Here is a 19,312-nt window from a genome sequence, read left to right as displayed (position 1 = left end):
TTTTTGCCTCCTGCCCAGCCCCTTTTGCATAGGACAGAACTAAGGTTGGGTATCTGATTAGTGCCTTGTCTGGTCCTGCGTTGGCATGGGCAACTCCCTTGGTAGCCTCTGAAGATCCTTGATCATCAAATATGTCCTTTCTTGCTGCCTTTAAACAAATGTTTCAAATACCCAGCTTGGAGACCTCAGCAGAAGAAGCCCAGCGAGACATTCAACAGGGGAACCATGATGTCCTACAATACATCACGTGCTTCAGACAACAGGCCACAGAGATCACTTGGGTGGAATGAACATTAGTCACTCTTTTTCGTAGGGGTCTACGAGAAGACATTAAAGACGAATTTGTGCAATCTCCTCACGCAGAAACCATGACTGAACTAATGGATTTAGCATTGTCTGTTATACATCGTCTCAATGAACGTCGATTGGAAAGGTGAAAATCAAGTGTCCCTCCACATACAGAAATGACACGACCTAGTACTCGCAGAACAGAAGTCCCTGTACCAGAAACACTTCCTTCAACAGGAGAAGAACCAATGCAATAAGTCTGATTAGAGGACCACCATCTGAGTCTGAACGAGAATACAGGAGAAAACAAGGACTGTGCCTACATTATGGTGCTTCTGGTCAATGACTTGCAATTCTCCTACCGGTCCATCGAGGCAGTCGGAAAATGACAGATCCTGTTCTCTGTAAGAAGGGAGAGGAGGGGATGCTCTGGAATAACTTCCATCTGCACGTCAAAAGTAACCTCAAATTCTCTTTTTGTTCTACCTATGTTTCTGCAGTTATCTGATGGTACAAAAGAAAGCATATAGGCACTGTTAGATTGTGGTGCCAGCTGAATGTATTTTGACAAAAGATGGGCTAAAGAGAGACAAATATGTTGTATTCTGAAGGAGACTCCGGAACAAGTACATACAGTAGATGGGACTCCTCTTGTTTCTTGACCAGTCAAAGAAATGACGCCATCACTATATATGACTTTTGGAAGACACCAAGAGTACTTGTCCTTTGACCTAATAGCCTCACCCAATCATTTCATGATTTTAGGAATACCTTGGCTGATCAGACACAATCCTTGCAGCCATTGGGAAACTAGGACTATTTCGTTATCGTCGCATTTTTGTCAACAATTCTGTTATCCTAATGAGGAATACTGGTCCCCAAAAGAGATGCCTATGGTAAAAAAAAAAGGAACCTTGTCACTCCGTTAAAACAGTCCAAGGTTTACCCAGTCACTACCAAACGTATGCGGATGTGTTTCAGAAACTGAAGACCTTGATACTGCCCTCTCACAGGGAGTTTGATTGTGCTATTCCTCTAGAACCCGGAGTGACAATACCCTTTGGAAGAGTATACTCTCTTAGTGAACCTGAGAAGGCCCTTAGACAATATCTTGAAGAAAACCTTCAAAGTGGCTTGATTAATTAGTCCTCATCACCTACTGGGGCCCGCCTCTTCTTCGTACCAAAGAAGACTAAAGATCTACGGCCATGCATAGACTTCAGGGGTCTGAACAAGATAACTATAAAAGATCGTTATCCCTTGCCCTTGATTAAGGAAATCTTGGAATCGGTTAGGGGCACAATTCTTTACCAAATAAGACCTTTGGGGTGCCTATCATCTCCTTCAAGTTAAAGAAGGAGATGAGTGGAAAACTGCATTCAGAACACCCTTGGGCCATTTCAAATATCAGGTTATGCCCTTTGGACTAGCCAATGCTCCTTCCATCTTTCAAAGATTCATGGAAAACGTGTTCTTGGCTCTCTTAAATCAGATTGTTGTAATATATTTAGATGATATTTTGGTTTAGTCAGCTTCTCCTGCGTTGCATTATGCACATGTCATTTAAGTCCTGTAAAGACTACGTCAAAACAATCTTTTCTGTAAGCCTAAAAAGTGTGAGTCTGACAAATTTGAAGTGGAATATTTGGGTAATCGGATCACCAAGACCCAAATCGCCATGGATCCATAAAAAGTAAAAGCTATTTTAGATTGGCCTTCAAGACCAAGAACAAAGGCAGAAAGGGATATTTAAAAACTGCACCACCTCGTTATACACAATTCGGAAATACACTTTTTGGTCAGAGTTACCCACCTCAATGATCTTCTGCAAACAGACCACACATTTACAGTACACTTAAAAAAGCACAGAGAGGCAACATAAACATTTCAAATTGCACAAAGGCACAAATAGATTAATCAATCCGGACTCTTCGAATGATGTTAGATATGATCCTTTAATGGAATCTTGGACCACATGTGACATAAAATGATGCAAACGTGCACCCAGAGTGCAGCCAACGTGTTTCGCCTGAATAGGACTTTCTCAGGGCAGTTGTCAAATTGATCCAATCTTATGATGGTCACGAAAGTATCCGGATCAATACTTCAAATACTTTTCGAATTTAGTGCATGTTCATTCCATAAAAACAAGTATTATTAGCTGCGACCTTTTAGTCTGTATCCCAATTTAAACAAAAAGTCCTTAGTCACTCAAAACGTGATGTGTTAAATCTCCAATATCAGTAGTGCAATCCAAATTCCACTTTCTGGTGATCACTATGATAGGTGATGCACCTGGGGTTGTTTATTATCTGTATTCGTTACTTCATTCCCATTAGTAACGACGTGCCTCTCGACCCGCAGGTCACTCTCAAAATGCAACTCTGTTGTATTTTGAGAGTGTGACGGCAGGTCGAGAGGGTCGAGAGGCAATCACAATTTAAAATCCTAACTTATGGTGAAGTCAGATTTTCAATTGCAATTCTGAAATTGTCCCTTTTAGAAAGTTATTCACATATATACAGGATCACGCACTCCCGGTATTCCAGAATTCGATTCGTACTCAAATTATAGCATGCATGAAGGGTCTCACTCTCTGATCCTTGAGAGTACACAGATAATATTAACAAACAGCATTCCCCTCTTGGGGTTCGTCCCGTTAAGCACAGCTAGTATCCCTATTACAAGGGGTCAACCATCTTCATTCAAGTAAACCAAATTTAGATCAAAGTTCAATTGCAGTATTTTATTAATAAAAGGTGATATTCAGTTTCTTCATCCCACCTAGTTAATAGACATACTTCTTCATAGAGTGTTTTTCAACAATAGAAGTGTTTACTTGTCATCCCATCCCAATGCATTTCGAGCCCAGATGGCCCTTCGTCAGGGAACATCAATGATGCCTTTCTGTGTGAAAAACCGTGTCCGACGTCTTTTACAAAGTAGGAATTTTCTTGTCTTAGCCATTTAGTGCCTGCAGTCTGTTTGTGAGTCACATGACTGTGTGCAGCTGCCAATTGGGCTCCTAGACAGCTAAACACAATGTGGAGCTTTGGTGTGACTGGATGGACCATCACTAGCAGAATGGGTGGGAGGATTTGGGCCCATTCCCACTTACACTTGAATAGGCTATTTTCTGCCTCCACTCAAATGGCTAACTACCCCCTGCAATTTGTCTGGAGACAGGAAGGGGGGCATATGTGCACTCCAAAGGCATGTGTCTTGAACCTTTTCCCACTTTAAAGGCACAACTGTGTATAAATACTGGACCTCAGACACCAACCCTTCAGTACATTTCTTGACCTGGAAATACTCTGCGAGGGAGAAGGTCCGCTGTGCTGCAACAATGATTGCCACTCTGCTGGACTGCTTCTCTAAAGGAACTGTCACCCTGCTGTACTGACCTGCTTCCATCATATGTGGGGAATAAGAACTGGACCTGCAACTTCATATTGAACCCTGGACCCCAGAGTGACTCCAAGGGCTAGTTTGTTGGCCTCCTGATCTGAGCCTCAGGGACATAAAAGGCTTCCCAACATCCTGAACCAGCCCCTGGACCCAGATCCAATGAGTTCCTGACCTCCAAGTGGTGCCTCTCAGGTCCTAGACCCTTAGGGGCCCATTAGGATGGCGGGTGGATTGCCCCCGCCAGGTTGGCGGTAGCCACCGCCAGCCTGGTGTGGGGAATCCGCCCGCTATCCGCTCTTGAATTCCCCCCCGCCATATTAGGATGGCGGGGGGGACCACGGCGGACGGAAAGACCGTCCGCGGATTTTCCGCCCCGGTCGCCTTGCGACCGGGGCGGAAAAGGTTTAATATGTTGGCGGTGTCTAATATAAATAAACAAAAATAATCTACCAGATTAGGTGATGTGTTCCCTACAGTGGTGGGGAGCACATAGTGTTTTTAAAATACCCCTCACACACCAAAAGGACCCTTGGTGTCATGCTTCATCATTGGGGTTTTCGCACCCCTCTACGAGATGCGGCGTGCTGCGACCTACGACTACGCGGGAGCACTGATATTATGACTATGCGTGGTGCATGTGAGGGTTGGGTGTGAGTATGTGGTGAGGAATGTGAGTAAGTGAATGTTTAAAAAGTGCCTGGCTCATGGGGTAGGTCAGAACTAATTTAATGAACCCCGTGCTGGTACTATTAAAAAGGGTGCAGAATGAGGTGATTATGTGATATTAGGCACAATACCTCTTTGGGTGCGTCGACATGTTTCGGAGATCAACTCCTTCTTCAGGACAGGGTGCACCACACCCCACCTTACTCACGTTTATTTATTAAAAATGTGTATTATACAAAAAAGTGAAGATGTAGTACTATAAAGTTCCTACAAATTGAATATCGTTACGCCAATATGCAAGTAACCGAGAAGGAAAAAGAAGACCACAATTTGTAGAAGTCAACTCCTTAGTATTTACACAAGGTACGGTGACCTGTAAAAAATGGTGCGGGTCACTAGACAAAATTGATGTCATACTACTAGTGCAGGTGACCCTGTGGAAAAAAAGGACACAATACAGTACAGACATACACATAACATAAAACACACACTCTATGGCGTTAGATTCCTTGTGCCTTTAGGACATAACTTTATAGGGTGAAAAAGTCAAGTTATAGAGAGTAAAAAGGCATACTTCTTGTCCTGGGAACAGTGCCCCATGAGCCTTCATAATGTTGGAGGTCAATCTGGCCCAATGGCTCCTGTCAAAAATACAGAGTAAGCAGTGGTTGGTACTTACAGCCTGGAGAAGAAAGGCCCCATCATTATACCAAGGTTTTACTCACGAATTACAGCAATCGTAATATCCTTGTACCCCCGAGCGCGGCTCCGCGTTGAATGCGGTAGAGTGTCCTGGAGACCTTTGGTTTCGCGGTGCAGAGAGCACCGCCGGCCACAATGCTAAAAATGCAGGATGCGCACGCCAATGTGGCGGGCACATCCTAATATCCCCCACGGGACCCCCGCCCTTATGGCGGGCAGTCCCAAACCCCGGGCCTGTCATCCTAATAGGCCCCTAAGTGTCGCTCCTGTGTGCTGAAGTCAAGCGTTTTGGCTATCTGCGACCGTAAACGGATCCCTTCTCACCAAGACCATGCTGCTTGCACTGAAAATCAGTGTGTAGTGCTGTCAGACAGTGTCTCTTCACTGCAGCATCTCCCACCCACAGTTGACCACCAGAGCGAAGCTCCAGCCTGCCCTTTTGCGACACCCAGTCTGCTCTTCAGACCAAACTTACAGCATCCAACGATGCTCTCCTTGCTCCTCACTGCCCTATCAAATGTGAACGGAACTCTTGGAAGAAAACTTGAGAAGTTAAACCTCAGCAAGACTAACCTGGGACTGTAGCCGGCCTGCTCTCCATGGCGGTTGGTTTGAATTTTTGACTTGGCCCAGTCCCAGCGCAACCAGACAGCCTCGGTTGGTGCTTTATGCTTTTAGGCACTATTTTACACTTTATTCTTTCAAAATTTATGACTCCAATTCTACTCATTGGAGTATTGTCATTTTGTAACCTAGTGTGGGATCTTTTAGTGTGGTGTTCTACTGTTTGAAGTGTTACATAAACACTTTACACATTGCCTCTAAGTTGAGCCTGACGGATCTGCGTCAAGCTACCAGAATGTTGAGCACAGGTTAATTTGGGGTTTACTTGTGCCTTACCATTACAACGATTGTGGTTGCTGCTTGACCAGGGTTCACACCCCAGTCAACCAGTAACCCAATTTCTCACATGCAGCTTATTAGTTTTATGGGCCTGTCTTCTTCATACCATCAGGTATTGTTGCAGAAATATTTTGTATGAACCAACAGTCCCAGGAAGCGTTTGAAACCATTAAGGGAGAGATGAGTAAAATGCCCACCTTATGTCTTTTTAAGACAATTCTTATCACAGATGCAGGTTTCAGAGACCTAGGGGCAATGTTTATACAAACTAGCAATGCAGAGGAGACACTGGAGGCTTTAGCACAATGTTCAGATTATGATGCAGAGGTGAATTATTCAGTTGTGGAGCATGAGGCACTGTTGTATGTCTGGGCTAATTCCCCCATCAAGATTTTTAAATTATTTTTTAAAGTGAGGAGGGATCACTGGCGCTTAGTACAATTTGTTATGTGTAAGGGTATGGATAGGTAATCCCCGAAGAATAGTAGATGTCTAGATGCGTTGAGAGAGTTTACCTCGTGGTTGAATAACTTGCAGGTGTTGAAAAGTAAGGTGGCAGATTGTCTGTCAAGGTTGCCAGTAGAAGGTGAGGTGGTGTAGCAGGAGGGAAGACAGGTAGCTTAAGTGAAAGAGAAAGCAGTTGGGCTGGGTGAGTAAAAGTAATTCATTCAATGAGGTGCTTGGAAAGGTCAAGAGATGTGTGGCTAATGGTTGGTGAGAAAGGTACGTACTCACCATGCAGGAAAACCATTTCTGGAATGTAGACTCAGAAAAGGTAAGCGCTGGAAACCACCTGCTGACATCAGAGAAAATAGTGTGAATTTGCCACACAAGTGGTACTCACATAGTCACCTTAGAATGCCATAGCGAGAGAAAGGTACCTGAGGCTGAGCATAGATAAGTTGATCCAAAGTGGAGTGTGTGATTCCATACAGTGTGTTGGTAATGACCAATCTTAAGCCCCACAGTCCCCCAAAGAAATGATCAAAAAGACCTGTGTGTCAAATTAGGATTAGATATAGCTATATGTTTAGAGTTACTCCAACCTATGGAAAAATATTTGTTAACATTGTTTGATTACACATCTAAGTGGGTGGTGACAAAATATGTGAATAACGTGGACAAGAAAGTTATGATAAGAGTTTTAGTATATATATCTGCTGTACTGTGAGGCTGGTTGTTGCGGCATTAAGGGGACCAAGGAAGCCGGCCGTGGCTCTTCATCTGGATGAAGTATCACACAATCTACCTGCACCAGCGCGAATCTACCGTTTGCCACACTCCTCCATACCACCTACTCAGACTGGACGTTACAGTGCCTTCTGGGAACTGCAGTTTATCCATGGACACTAAACTGCGACTGGTGTGACGACTTCATTAGGGGGAGGAGCAGCGAGTGCTGGGAAGTATTTTACTCAGGTGGAAGCTAATGGGTGTGTTCAGTGTTGGGCGCTGAAGAAGGCTGACTATGCCGAAATGCATTCGCCGCCACTGCCAAAAGATGAATTAAAACGAGCTGGCTTTTCAGAAAACCCCTTTGGCCTCTGAGTCCTTCTTGCCGAGAGAGACTGTTTCCACGATATATATATATATATATATATATATATATATATATATATATATATATATATATATATCCAAATTCTCTCTTTTCAGAAAGAAAAAACGGGACGAACTTGCATGCTCCTTTTATTGCACTTTTTCTTGCAATCCTTCAGTTAATGGGATATTAGGCAGGCAGACACAGTTCTATGCGTTTCTGGATACCTTATCCCTTGCTCACGATCAATCTGACTACAGGGCACAAACATAGATATATGCAAATTGGTGATTACATAATTTCCTGTTTGATGTCAATGTGGCCCTACGCCTTCTGGAGGATGTAGTTTTTCAGTTTTACCAAATAAAAAACGAAAAAAAGTGTGAAACAGTGAAAAACTAAATTACAGTGACAAAAGACTTTGTCTTATGTGTCATTATTTTACATATAGTGCACGTTTCCGTTCAGTGTGTCTTATTTAACCAATTGCATTCACTTTGTGACTCTTCTCAAGGGAGAAATTAACTGTTATTGTCAATAAAGTTTTACTTCTTTAGCAATTCAATGTTAAATTATCATCCTGTTTGTTTGTCCCTCTGGTGGGTGGACAAAGATTTATCAGGGCATTTCTCAGAATAACGGTGGAATCTAATTTTTTCACTTTATCCACAGTATTTTTTCCAAGGGTAAATGCTTTGGTCTCGCTACCGTGCCTAGGAATCCTAGAGGTGGTAATAGAGTTCAGGCCTTTCTCCGACTAGAATCCAGACTGATTATGCTTGCTGGCAGTATGTTCCCCAATGGCATGAATAATGACGAGGAATTATATGTGCATCTGTAATTCTATGAATTTTCTTCCCGACAACCAGTTATGAATTTCCTTCCTATGTTTAACAGAGCTTGTACTGTTATTTTAACTCACTTTGCTAATCACCCATGTCATTCCATGTATGAATCAGCTGACGTTGTTAGACTCTGTGACAGCTGCCATTTGGGGAGTAATTTACAAAGTTAATTCCATTGTTGACAGCATAGATTGTAAGGGTGATCATGAGGAGCCTTCAACAGTATAGATGTTTGGAGGGAGAGGGGGTGCTACTTGCGCTATGATGCATTGCTGAATCTTGCTTGACACTGATCTGCTTGTTTATATCTTGACAGAACGTCACCTTGACCATGATTGAAGAATAGCCACTTACCTAAGAGCACATGAGAACCAGCGTGTTCCTACGATCTGCCGTATCTAATACAGCCTCACTTGCAAGATTGAACCGTGACAACGTCTTACCCATGAGCACTGTAGTCATTAGCCTGGCCTATCACAAGTGACAAGCATCACTTGTTTCAAACATATAATAAGGTACTATACCCTTATTCCGTTGTATACTCGCACCTTTTATTATATAACACTGGGGTAATTGTATTCCTCCCCCGAGACTGACCATGGCTCCCTGTCACCCTATTACATTAGTCCCCTAATGTGCCAGATATGCTTCTCAATGTACTATACAATCATATTTGTCTCAACGTACAGAGTGTCATTTGAATTTGCCATACAACATTAATTTACATGCCCTAGACAATAGTGAAATATACTATTTTGTTTTGGTGTAACTTGCCTTTGAAAACTGATTTACTGAATGACCTGCTTTAGAGAATATTTCTTTTATTACAATGCACACTGCGCCGTGCATTGCACTGTTTCTTTAAATGTGTGGGAAATTCACGGAAGGTCATGTGACCAAGATCTTAGCCGAGATCGAAACGCGTCTTCTGTTGTTTGCCGAATAAACCCGCAGTAATTTCATTGCATACCTGGTGTGGCTCGTCTTTTCCTGCATGACTGGCAGGAATCTTTGCTGAATATATATATATATAAAAACATAAGAACAAATATATATATATATATTACCTACTGGCGGTCGTCAGTAGGTAGTTATAGTTAGAATTGGCTACCATAGGAAATCCGCAACATTCTATTGGGAATAACTGGCGCCGGTTGGCAAATTTGTGTGTAATTTTCCAAAATTTTGGCAAGCTCCGCTGCGCTCCTTCCCTGAAAGTTTCGGGGGGATTCGTGAAATGGGGGCTGAGAAAAAAGGGGGGTCCCAAAACGTGTTTTCCCCATGTTAATTTCCATAGGACGGTCTGAGAAGTCTACAGCCCAAACCGCTGAACGGAATTACGCCAAACTTGGCAAAATTGTAGGGACTGGTACGCAGATGTGCCTTTGCTATATTTGCTGAAAATTGCTCCAGTGTTTTTTTTGAAAATTAACTTCAAAAACACATATATATCTATAGGCGCGCTCCGTCCGCTCTCCGGTACGCGTACCGGGGAGCGCACCCGGCACGCTACGGGAGTGCGCGAGCGGAAAGCTGATTGGCTATCGGGTGTCTGTCAACATTCTAAACAGTCCGGAGAGTCCGCCATCTTGTGTCCCGGTAGAATCGAGACACAAGAGGTGAAAAAAGAAAGGGGGATATAATTAAAAGGGGGCAGAGTAGACACCCCCGGAACCCCTAGGTTTTCTGAGGGGGGCCTAGAAGGACCCTGAAGGGCAAACCAACTTTTTTTTTTAAATTTTCGTGGGGTAAGCGCTGGGTGCGTTCCCAGGTGCGCGCTCCGGTACGCGCACCCTGAGCGCACCACAGGGAAAATCAGCCACACTCCCTCACTTATGGTTTCTTTCCTCTCTCAGTTAGGGCCTCATTTATGAGAAATGACGCATCGCTGCATCACTTCTCAGTACGCTCTCCTTGCGACATTCCTGATGCGTCATATTTAATGTATGACGCATTATGTCACAAGGAGTTACAGATACGTCAGTATTTCTGACGTATCTGTAAGCGCAAAAGTGATGCATTGCTGGAGTGTGTCACAAAAGTGATGCAACTCCAGCAATGCATCCTTTCACATGGGGCCAGCCCCATGTGAAAAAGCATGTGTCAGTCTTATGCCTGCTGTGAGGCAGGCGCAAGATTTTGACGCAACGGTGTCCTAAAAGTAACGCAGTGAAATCTCATAGATTTCACTGCGTCACTTCTATGACCCTTTCTTGCGTCAATACGCCCCTTTTGCATACATTATACCTGGCGCAGGTATAATGTGGCGCAGGGATTTACAAAGTGACGCATCTACCTAGATGCGTCACTTTGTAAATATGACTCAACAAGGTGCGTTTTTTACAGCACTGGTGCGTCACAAAAAGTGACGCACCGGCGGCGTAAAAGTGACGCATGGCCTCATAAATGAGGCATTCAGTCTTCTACTCATGCGTCATATTTAATGTATGACGCATTATGTCGCAAGGAGTTACAGATACGTCAGTATTTCTGACGTATCTGTAAGCGCAAAAGTGATGCATTGCTGGAGTGTGTCACAAAAGTGACGCAACTCCAGCAATGCATCCTTTCACATGGGGCCAGCCCCATGTGAAAGGGCCTGCGTCACTCTTACGCCTGCTGTGAGGCAGGCGCAAGATTTTGACGCAACGGTGTCCTAAAAGTGACGCAGTGAAATCTCATAGATTTCACTGCGCCACTTCTACGACCCTTTCTTGCGTCAATACACCCCCGTTGCATACATTACACCTGGCGCAGGTATAATGTGGCGCAGGGGTTTACAAAGTGACGTATCTACCTACATGCGTCACTTTGTAAATATGACTCAACAAGGTGCATTTTTTACAGCACTGGTGCGTCAAAAAAAGTGACGCACCGGCGGCGTAAAAGTGACGCATGGCCTCATAAATGAGGTCTTCAGTCTTCTACTCATGCGTCATATTTAATGTATGACGTATTATGTCGCAAGGAGTTACAGATACGTCAGTATTTCTGACGTATCTGTAAGTGCAAAAGTGATGCATTGCTGGAGTGTGTCACAAAAGTGTCGCAACTCCAGCAATGCATCCTTTCACATGGGGCCAGCCCCATGTGAAAGGGCCTGCGTCAGCCTTACGCCTGCTGTGAGGCAGGCGCAAGATTTTGACGTAACGGTGTCCTAAAAGTGACGCAGTAAAATCTCATAGATTTCACGGCGTCACTTCTACGACCCTTCCTTGCGTCAATATGCCCCCTTTGCATACATTAAACCTGGCGCAGGTATAATGTGGCGCAGGGGTTTACAAAGTGACGCATCTACCTAGATGCGTCACTTTGTAAATATGACTCAACAAGGTGCATTTTTTACACCACAAAGTGATACAGATATTCACACAGTTTAGTCACTATATTTAGTGAGACACTATAAATTGTTAAAGTAAATAGTCAATTACACTGCTACTAAATCCTCCATCCAAATATTTATTTTATATATCCACTCATTCTTCAATGCAAATTGCTATATGTATAATGCATATTTAAATAACGAAGCAAACCACATTCACTGGATGATGTCATCAGTGATGTCATTTGAGATGTCATCAGTTATATCACTGACCATGTCATGAATGATGTAATATGTGACATCATCAGCAGTGGACTGCGGGTGCGCGAAATATAGTTAGTCCAACTAACTATATAGGAGCAATTTCAATGGTTTTGTATGAGTGAAATGTCCAGCTCACTATAACACCCCTAAAAATTACAGTTTTTTGAGTGAATTTCAAAGGTTTTTTAAATGCTAATTCCTACCTATATAAGGTCTGAAACCTATAGTTTTTTCATTGAATTTGCAAGGTTTTTTAAATGCTAATTCCTAACTATATAAGGCCTTAAACCTATGGTTTTTTTAGTGAATTTGCAAGGTTTTTTTAATGAGTCTTTTTTTAAGTCTTATAGCTTTATTCGAGGAATATACTCATAAAAGCACAAACATACATACAATTAAAATACATCCATAAAATTCTTTGTTTGTACATACTTTTAAAACATTTCTACATTTATAAAGAACAATAAAAAACTTTGATGTGCATTTACACATTTACACTGAGGTCACTTATTACCCTAGTTAGTAGGAATTGCCCTCTGTCTAATGGACCATGCCCACCCCAGATACTTTGCTGTTCCTAAAGCAATAGGCGGATCAGTTGCTGTGCAAATAATTCGTAGCGCCTCAGCACCCCTGGATGTCCCTAGATTTCTACATACGGGAGCTAACCATACTCTTCTCGGGGTGGCATAGGCTTTGCACACAAATAAGAAATGACCTAGGCTTTCTTCGGCTGCACCACACACCGGGCAGCACGAGGTCGTTTCTCTCCTCCACCTACCCGTCAGTGATCTTAGAGGAAGGGCACCTGATCTTAACTGAAAAAAGAGCTTCCTGTCCCCTGGGTTCGTGATACTATCCCAGTATAATTCCAGTATAGGGCACAATTTGCTTTCTAGGAAGCGCCCCGCCATAGTATCTGATCTAGTTCTACTCCAGAGTCTGCCATCAATCCATTCCCAATATAAACCTTTGATAGTATTTTTACTTGGAAAATTTTCCCTAGATGGGTTCTCCCATAGATTGGAGAGGCCAAGATCACCTAGAGAAGTCTTTAAGTTTTTTAACCAGACTCTTTTGTGGAAGATGTCCGCTTTCATTATGGCAAGGAACCCCTCCGCATAGTGCCTTATCTCTGGGGTAGTCCAGAGGCGCCTCCAGTAGAGAATCGGGCGCAGTCGGGCCTGGTCACTAACTGATCTTCTCCCTAGATCATGACCAAGCGGAATTAGGGGTGTGCTCTGGGGGAGGCCTGTAATTCCCCTAAGGAACCTGTTCTCCGTTATTTGCAAGGGGAGAAGCCTGTCAAAGCCCCACAGTTCAGCCCCATATAGGGCTGACCCAATAGCCTTGGCATCATATACGGCCAAGACTGGTTTTATAGGCTTTGATTTTGACTTATTGTGTTCCACCCGAGGTGCCCCCGAGATCTGTTGGTGCTTCAGGACTGCCTTTTCTACATGGTGAGACCATTTTAAATTATTTGCTATCTGCACCCCTAGGTAAGTGAAAACAGTAACAATCTCTAGCACACAATTATTCAGGACTATTTTGGGTCGGGGTCTACGTTTTGGAGAAAAGACCATCAACTTAGTCTTGCCCACGTTCACTTCCAGGCCATGCTCCCCACAAAAAAGATCAAAGATGTTTAGAGCTCGCTGCAAGCCAGCCGGCGTTTTAGATAGAATCAACGTATCATCGGCGAACATCAGGATCGGAACCCTGATGCCCGCCAACGAAGGCACGTCAACACCGGCATCCAGCATCCGAGCCACAATTCCATTTATAAATAGGGAAAAAAGCAAGGGGGCCATGGCACACCCCTGTCGTACTCCGCGTTCAATTGGAAAGTCGGGTGATGATTCCCCGCTCATACCCCACTGGACTTTTGCGAAGTTGCACTCGTGCAACCGCATTATCAGGGTGAGTAACTCCGCCGGTAGGCCTATTTCGCTCAGCACTGCCCAGAGCTTTCTCCGTGGGACCAGGTCAAAGGCAGCCCGCAAGGCGACAAAAGCGACATACAGGCTGCCCTCGCCGAGCACCACCGTCCCCCACTGGAGCAGAGTGAAGCGAAACACTTGATCAACTGTACTTGTAGCCCGCCGGAACCCAGCCTGATATGGGGAAAGGGCGTTGTTCTCATCTACCCAGTCCATAAGCCTGTTTACCACCATTCTCCCCACCACTTTTTGAATAGTGGCAATCAAACTTATCGGCCTATAATTGGCCGGGAGGGACCGATCCCCTTTTTTATATATAGGTATTATAATGACACCCTTCCATAGTTCAGGGACTACTGTTCCCTTTGCAATTGCATTACCTAAAAGGAATACATACCTAACCCACCTCGCCATATCACTTGTAAAAACATCAGAGGGTATCCCATCTAAGCCTGGGGCCCTTCCTCCTTTGGCAGCACATATTGCAGCTTCAGTTTCTTTAAGGGAGAATAAGTTCTCGGTTGGGAAAACAGCTGAAACGACCTCCACGTCCTTAAACACGGTTGCCTCAGCATATTGGGGTTTAAAGTAATCCACCCAAGCACCCTCAGCGACATTATTATCGGGATTGCTTGGGGATCCACCTCTACCCCACTTGACGATATTCCAGAATAACCTGGAATCGTTAGACCCGGAGGCTTCCTTTAGTTCTGCCCAATAGTTTTCATCCCATGTTTTTTTTGCCAGTAATACGCTAGCCTTATAGTTCTTCCTGGCTTCAGCAATCACTGCCTTATCCCTACCCCTAATTGCTTTTCCCAAGCTTAACCTGGCATCCCTGCACTCGTGGTTGAACCACCTTGCTGGTTTGGGTGATTTTTTCCTATTTGTGTTGCAGGACCTCAAGAAGTGCGGTTTTAAGAGGGAAAAAACCGTATTGTGTATGTCCGTTATTTCCCTTGATCCTGGGACTACATAATTTGCAGCCTCCATAGCAGCGATTGCAGTATCCACCTCAGTACTTATAAAATCCATGGACTCTGCGTTCGCCAGTACACTCGGCCAGTTGCGTCTGAGCATGTCATTAGCCATAACAGGCGTTAGGCCATCGCTTGGTGTAAGGTTCCCTGATGTGGCCAACCACCAATCATGTGTCACACAGAGGGGATTGTGGTCACTTTCCAGTCTAACCTCTATTTTCATGTCGCACACCAACTGCCACAAGTTAAGGCTGCAAAGGACATAATCTATCAGACTTTTGTTGTGACCATTGTCGAATGTACATGCTCCTTCTCTATCGCCATTCGTCCTCCCGTTTAAGGCTCTCATCCCATGTTCCAAACAAATGGCATTCAATTGTAGTATATCTTTCGTCCAGCGCTTGACAGGAGCCAGGTGTAAAGTAGGGACACCCCATAGTGTATCCTCTTCTTGTCCTAGGGGATCGTCCGAACTATCCAGCGGTTCGAAAGTCCTATTCAGGTCGCCTGCTACTACAATTTTTTAATGCTAATTCCTAACTATATAAGGCCTGAAACCTATGGTTTTTTCAGTGAATTTCATTGTTTTTTTAAATGCTAATTCCTAACTATATCAGGCCTGAAACCAATGTTTTTTTCATTGAATTTCGAAGGTTTTTTAAATGACAAGTTTTAAATGTATTAATTGTTATTTTTTTTATACTGATTTACTACATTTTTGCAGGCAAGTGTTCAGAGGGCACGCCCCCTTTTTACAACACTCTGCAGCGCAGCTCCATGGCGCTTACTGGAGATACCTGTTGGACAAGTTCCCTCTAGGGAACCTCTGGATTGAACAGGAATTAATTCCCCAACTTAAACTGTGCAAAGACGCCCTGTAGAGTGTTATAAATTGGGGGATTAAGTTCCCTTGCATACTGGGGGTCCCTGGGGGCCAACTAGCCCACCATGAGCCTGCATTATGCGCCAGGGGGCTGCGTTGCTTTTCCCCGGGGGGCGGCGGTCCCCGGGCAGTGTAGGGGGGGATTGGGCCCCCCCACACTTCTTTATCACTATTCCCTCTGCGATTTTGTCCCCCCAGGGGGTAATTTGAAAAAAAAATTGGGTTTTAAAAAAAAATGAGGGCCTTGGGGGTCTTTGTGGGACCATCTGGGCAGGCCTAGGGGGTCAGGGTGTTTCTACCCTGCCTCCTTTTTGTGTTCTACAAATCTTTCTTTCTGCTTTCTTGTGCCTCGGTCTACCGAGCACAAGATGGCTGCCAACACTTCCTGGTTTGAAGTGTTGAAAGCCAATGAGCATGCAGCTCGTGCTCAGAAAGTTTTAGAACTCAAAAAGGGGGCAGGGTAGAAGCACCCTGACTCCCTAGGCCTGCTCAGGGGGACCCACAGGGACCCCCAAGGCAAACAAAATGTATTTATTTTTTTGCCTTGGGGGTCCCTGTGGGACCCCCTGAGCAGGCCTAGAGGTTCAGGGTGCTTCTACCCTGCCCCCTTTTTGAGTTCTACACGTTTGTTTTTCTGCTTTCTTGTGCCTCAGTCTACCGAGGCACAAGATGGCTGCCATCAATTTCTGTTTTGGAGTGTTGACAGACAGTGGCAGCCAATCAGCAAGTAGCTCGTGCACGGGAAGGTGCGCGCACGGTGCGCGCTTATAGATATATAAAAAAATGTAAATTCAATTTTCTTAACAACTACTGGAGGGATTTACACCATTTAAACAAAAGACCGTACTGCGTACCAGTCCCTACCATTTTGCCAAGTTTGTTGTAATTCCGTTCAGCGGTTCGGGCTGTAGCCGTGTCTAATCGTCCTATGGAAAATAACATGGGAAAAACACGTTTTGGGACCCCCCTTTTTTCTCGGCCCCCGCTTTGCGAATCTACTCGAGACTTTCAGGGAAGAAGCGGAGCAGAACGGGCCATCTTCTTTGAGTAATTTGCGAAGATTCAACAACCGGTGCAAAAGTTATTCCCAATAGAATGTTGCGGATTTCCTATGGAAACTAGATCCTAACTATATATACCTACTGGCGACCGCCAGTAGGTAATGTATATATATATATATATATATATATGTATTCACCATTCCGTCGCCTCCACCTCGCTCTGGAATTGCAACCAGCCAGGGTAAATAGCACTCGGACACGGACCAATAAAGTTTCCTTTTTCGTTTATTTAGTGCAGGTAAAGTCCATGACGTTTCGGCTCCACGAGCCTTGTTCACATGACAATGTTACTTAACCGGTTGCAACCTTTTAAAGTGCCAGTGATGATTAAATTGACGTCACGTGTAAGTGCTTAAGCAAGGACATAGAAAACATACTATATTGAAGTTTCTAATAACATTATAATGACGGATAACTTTGCTCGATTTGAAAAAATATAACAGTGAAATACCAAAGCGGGAATTTAGTACAAAGTGTAAAAAGATATATATATATACAAATACACATAGTTGATAATCCCGGGGTGCAGTAACCTCGTTAAATTCATGGTAAAATAAATTTTTTATTAGAGGTTGTAAACATTGATATTATATTCTCCTAATGAGATAAACATACCAGGAGTCCCACTGCTCTAAGCTCAGGATATCTGATCCTTTCATCTAGGTTCCAAACACAACATTGTAGTAGTATCAATAATAAAGTGCAAATGCTTATTTTGGAGATGTGCAAAATAGTGCAAATAGTACCATCAAATGTGCAAATTCCGCAAAAAATGTGCAAAATAGCAATTTGTTGTGCATATTCCGCAATATGTGCAAAATAACAAAATCTGGCCACAGTCCAGGTGTGTCAACCAGGAGTCTACATCACTGATAATCAACATGTTTAAGAACCTGAATAGATAAACTGAGCACCCTTCCGAAAAAAACATTCAAAGTTAAATACCTATACAATGCATATCTCCCTATGGCAGATACCGGGGGGAGTGATAGACTACAGCCTGCCACACTGTAACATAATGTTAGTACCTCAACCCTTCAACAATCAAGAATACAATGATTTCCATGAGCCTGCTTAATAATGAGAAGTGAATAAATACTATAAATAACAATTACAGACTGACTGGGATTTAGGACCCAACACAGTCTGAATATTGTGTGCGTGTACTACAATTTAACAATAAATTCAAATAGGTAGCAGTACATTCTGATCAACATAAATTTCGACTTAAGTCTCGACCCCACTAGGTTCTCACACAGTGTCTCCCAGCCGGGTGATTCCTGTCATTGAGAACCATTGCGGGGGATCCCTGCATGGTTATAAAGCAATCCAGACTAGCCCACTTAAGGCAGACACGTATACAAGTCCTCCGTGACATTCAAGCCAAATGGTGACTTAGTGTTGAGCAATAAAATATATTTGGTCTCAAGTTTTCTCAGTTTAGCATCCCTATCTCCACCTCTCTTACTGCTCATGATTGAATCAATCACCCAGTATTTAAGGTCAGTGTTATCACTTCGGTGGCATTCCCTAAAATGGCGAGCCACCGGGTAGGTGTTGTCATTAGTGATAGCCCGCAGGTGTTGGAGAATGCGTATGTGGACAGCATTTTTTTGTGCTACCCACATATTTAAATGAGCAGGGGCATTCCAGGATGTACACTGCGAATTCGGTCTTACATGTTAAGACCTGGGTGATAGAGTGTTGAATGTTGGTGAAACCATCCTTGTAGGTTTTCATATTTTGTCCATGGAGGCAGGCTTTACAGGTCTTACATCTGTAAAAGCCCTTATTCTCTTGCCATCAGGTAGATTTTACATAAGGTTCAGGATTGGTGACCACCAAATGGTCTCGTAACGAGGGTGCCTTGCTAAATGTAAGGGAGACTTGTTTAGGGAGACTGTTGCCTATGATGGTATCATGGGTGACCAAGGGCCAGTGTTTATTGAGGATTTTGCGGATCTGTTGGTGTTGTCTATTATATCCCGTGATTATTCAGAAACAGTTCTTGCCCGCTGGGGCATCAGCTGATGTATTGCCTGACTTATCTTCCTGCCTACTACTATTCTTAGTAAGTAGTTCCTCCCGGGAAAACACCATAGATTTATTCTTGGCCCTCTGTATGAGTTGACTCGAGTAACCCCGCTCCAAAAAGCGGGTTGCGCTTTGATCTTGTGCCCTTTTTAAATCAATTGGGTTGCTGCAGACGCGCCTTAATCGTAGCATCTCCCCATAGGGGATGCTCGATATTAAGTGCGATGGGTGTGCACTGGCTGCGTGTAATATGCTGTTTCCAGCAGTGGCTTTTCGAAAAATCCTAGATTCCAACCGGCCGTCTCTTATGTACAATTCAGTATCAAGAAAAGTTACACTGTCCTGACTTAATGTTGCCGTGAATTTTAAGTTCAATTCATTGTTATTGATATCTTCAATGAACTTCAATGCACCCTCCTTGCTCCCCCGCCAGATAACCAAAAGGTCGTCAATAAAGCGAAACCACGCAATCA

This window comes from Lissotriton helveticus, chromosome 6 (assembly GCF_964261635.1).
Source record: "Lissotriton helveticus chromosome 6, aLisHel1.1, whole genome shotgun sequence".
In the NCBI taxonomy this organism is placed as follows: Eukaryota; Metazoa; Chordata; class Amphibia; order Caudata; family Salamandridae; genus Lissotriton; species Lissotriton helveticus.
This window is presented reverse-complemented; position numbering follows the sequence as displayed.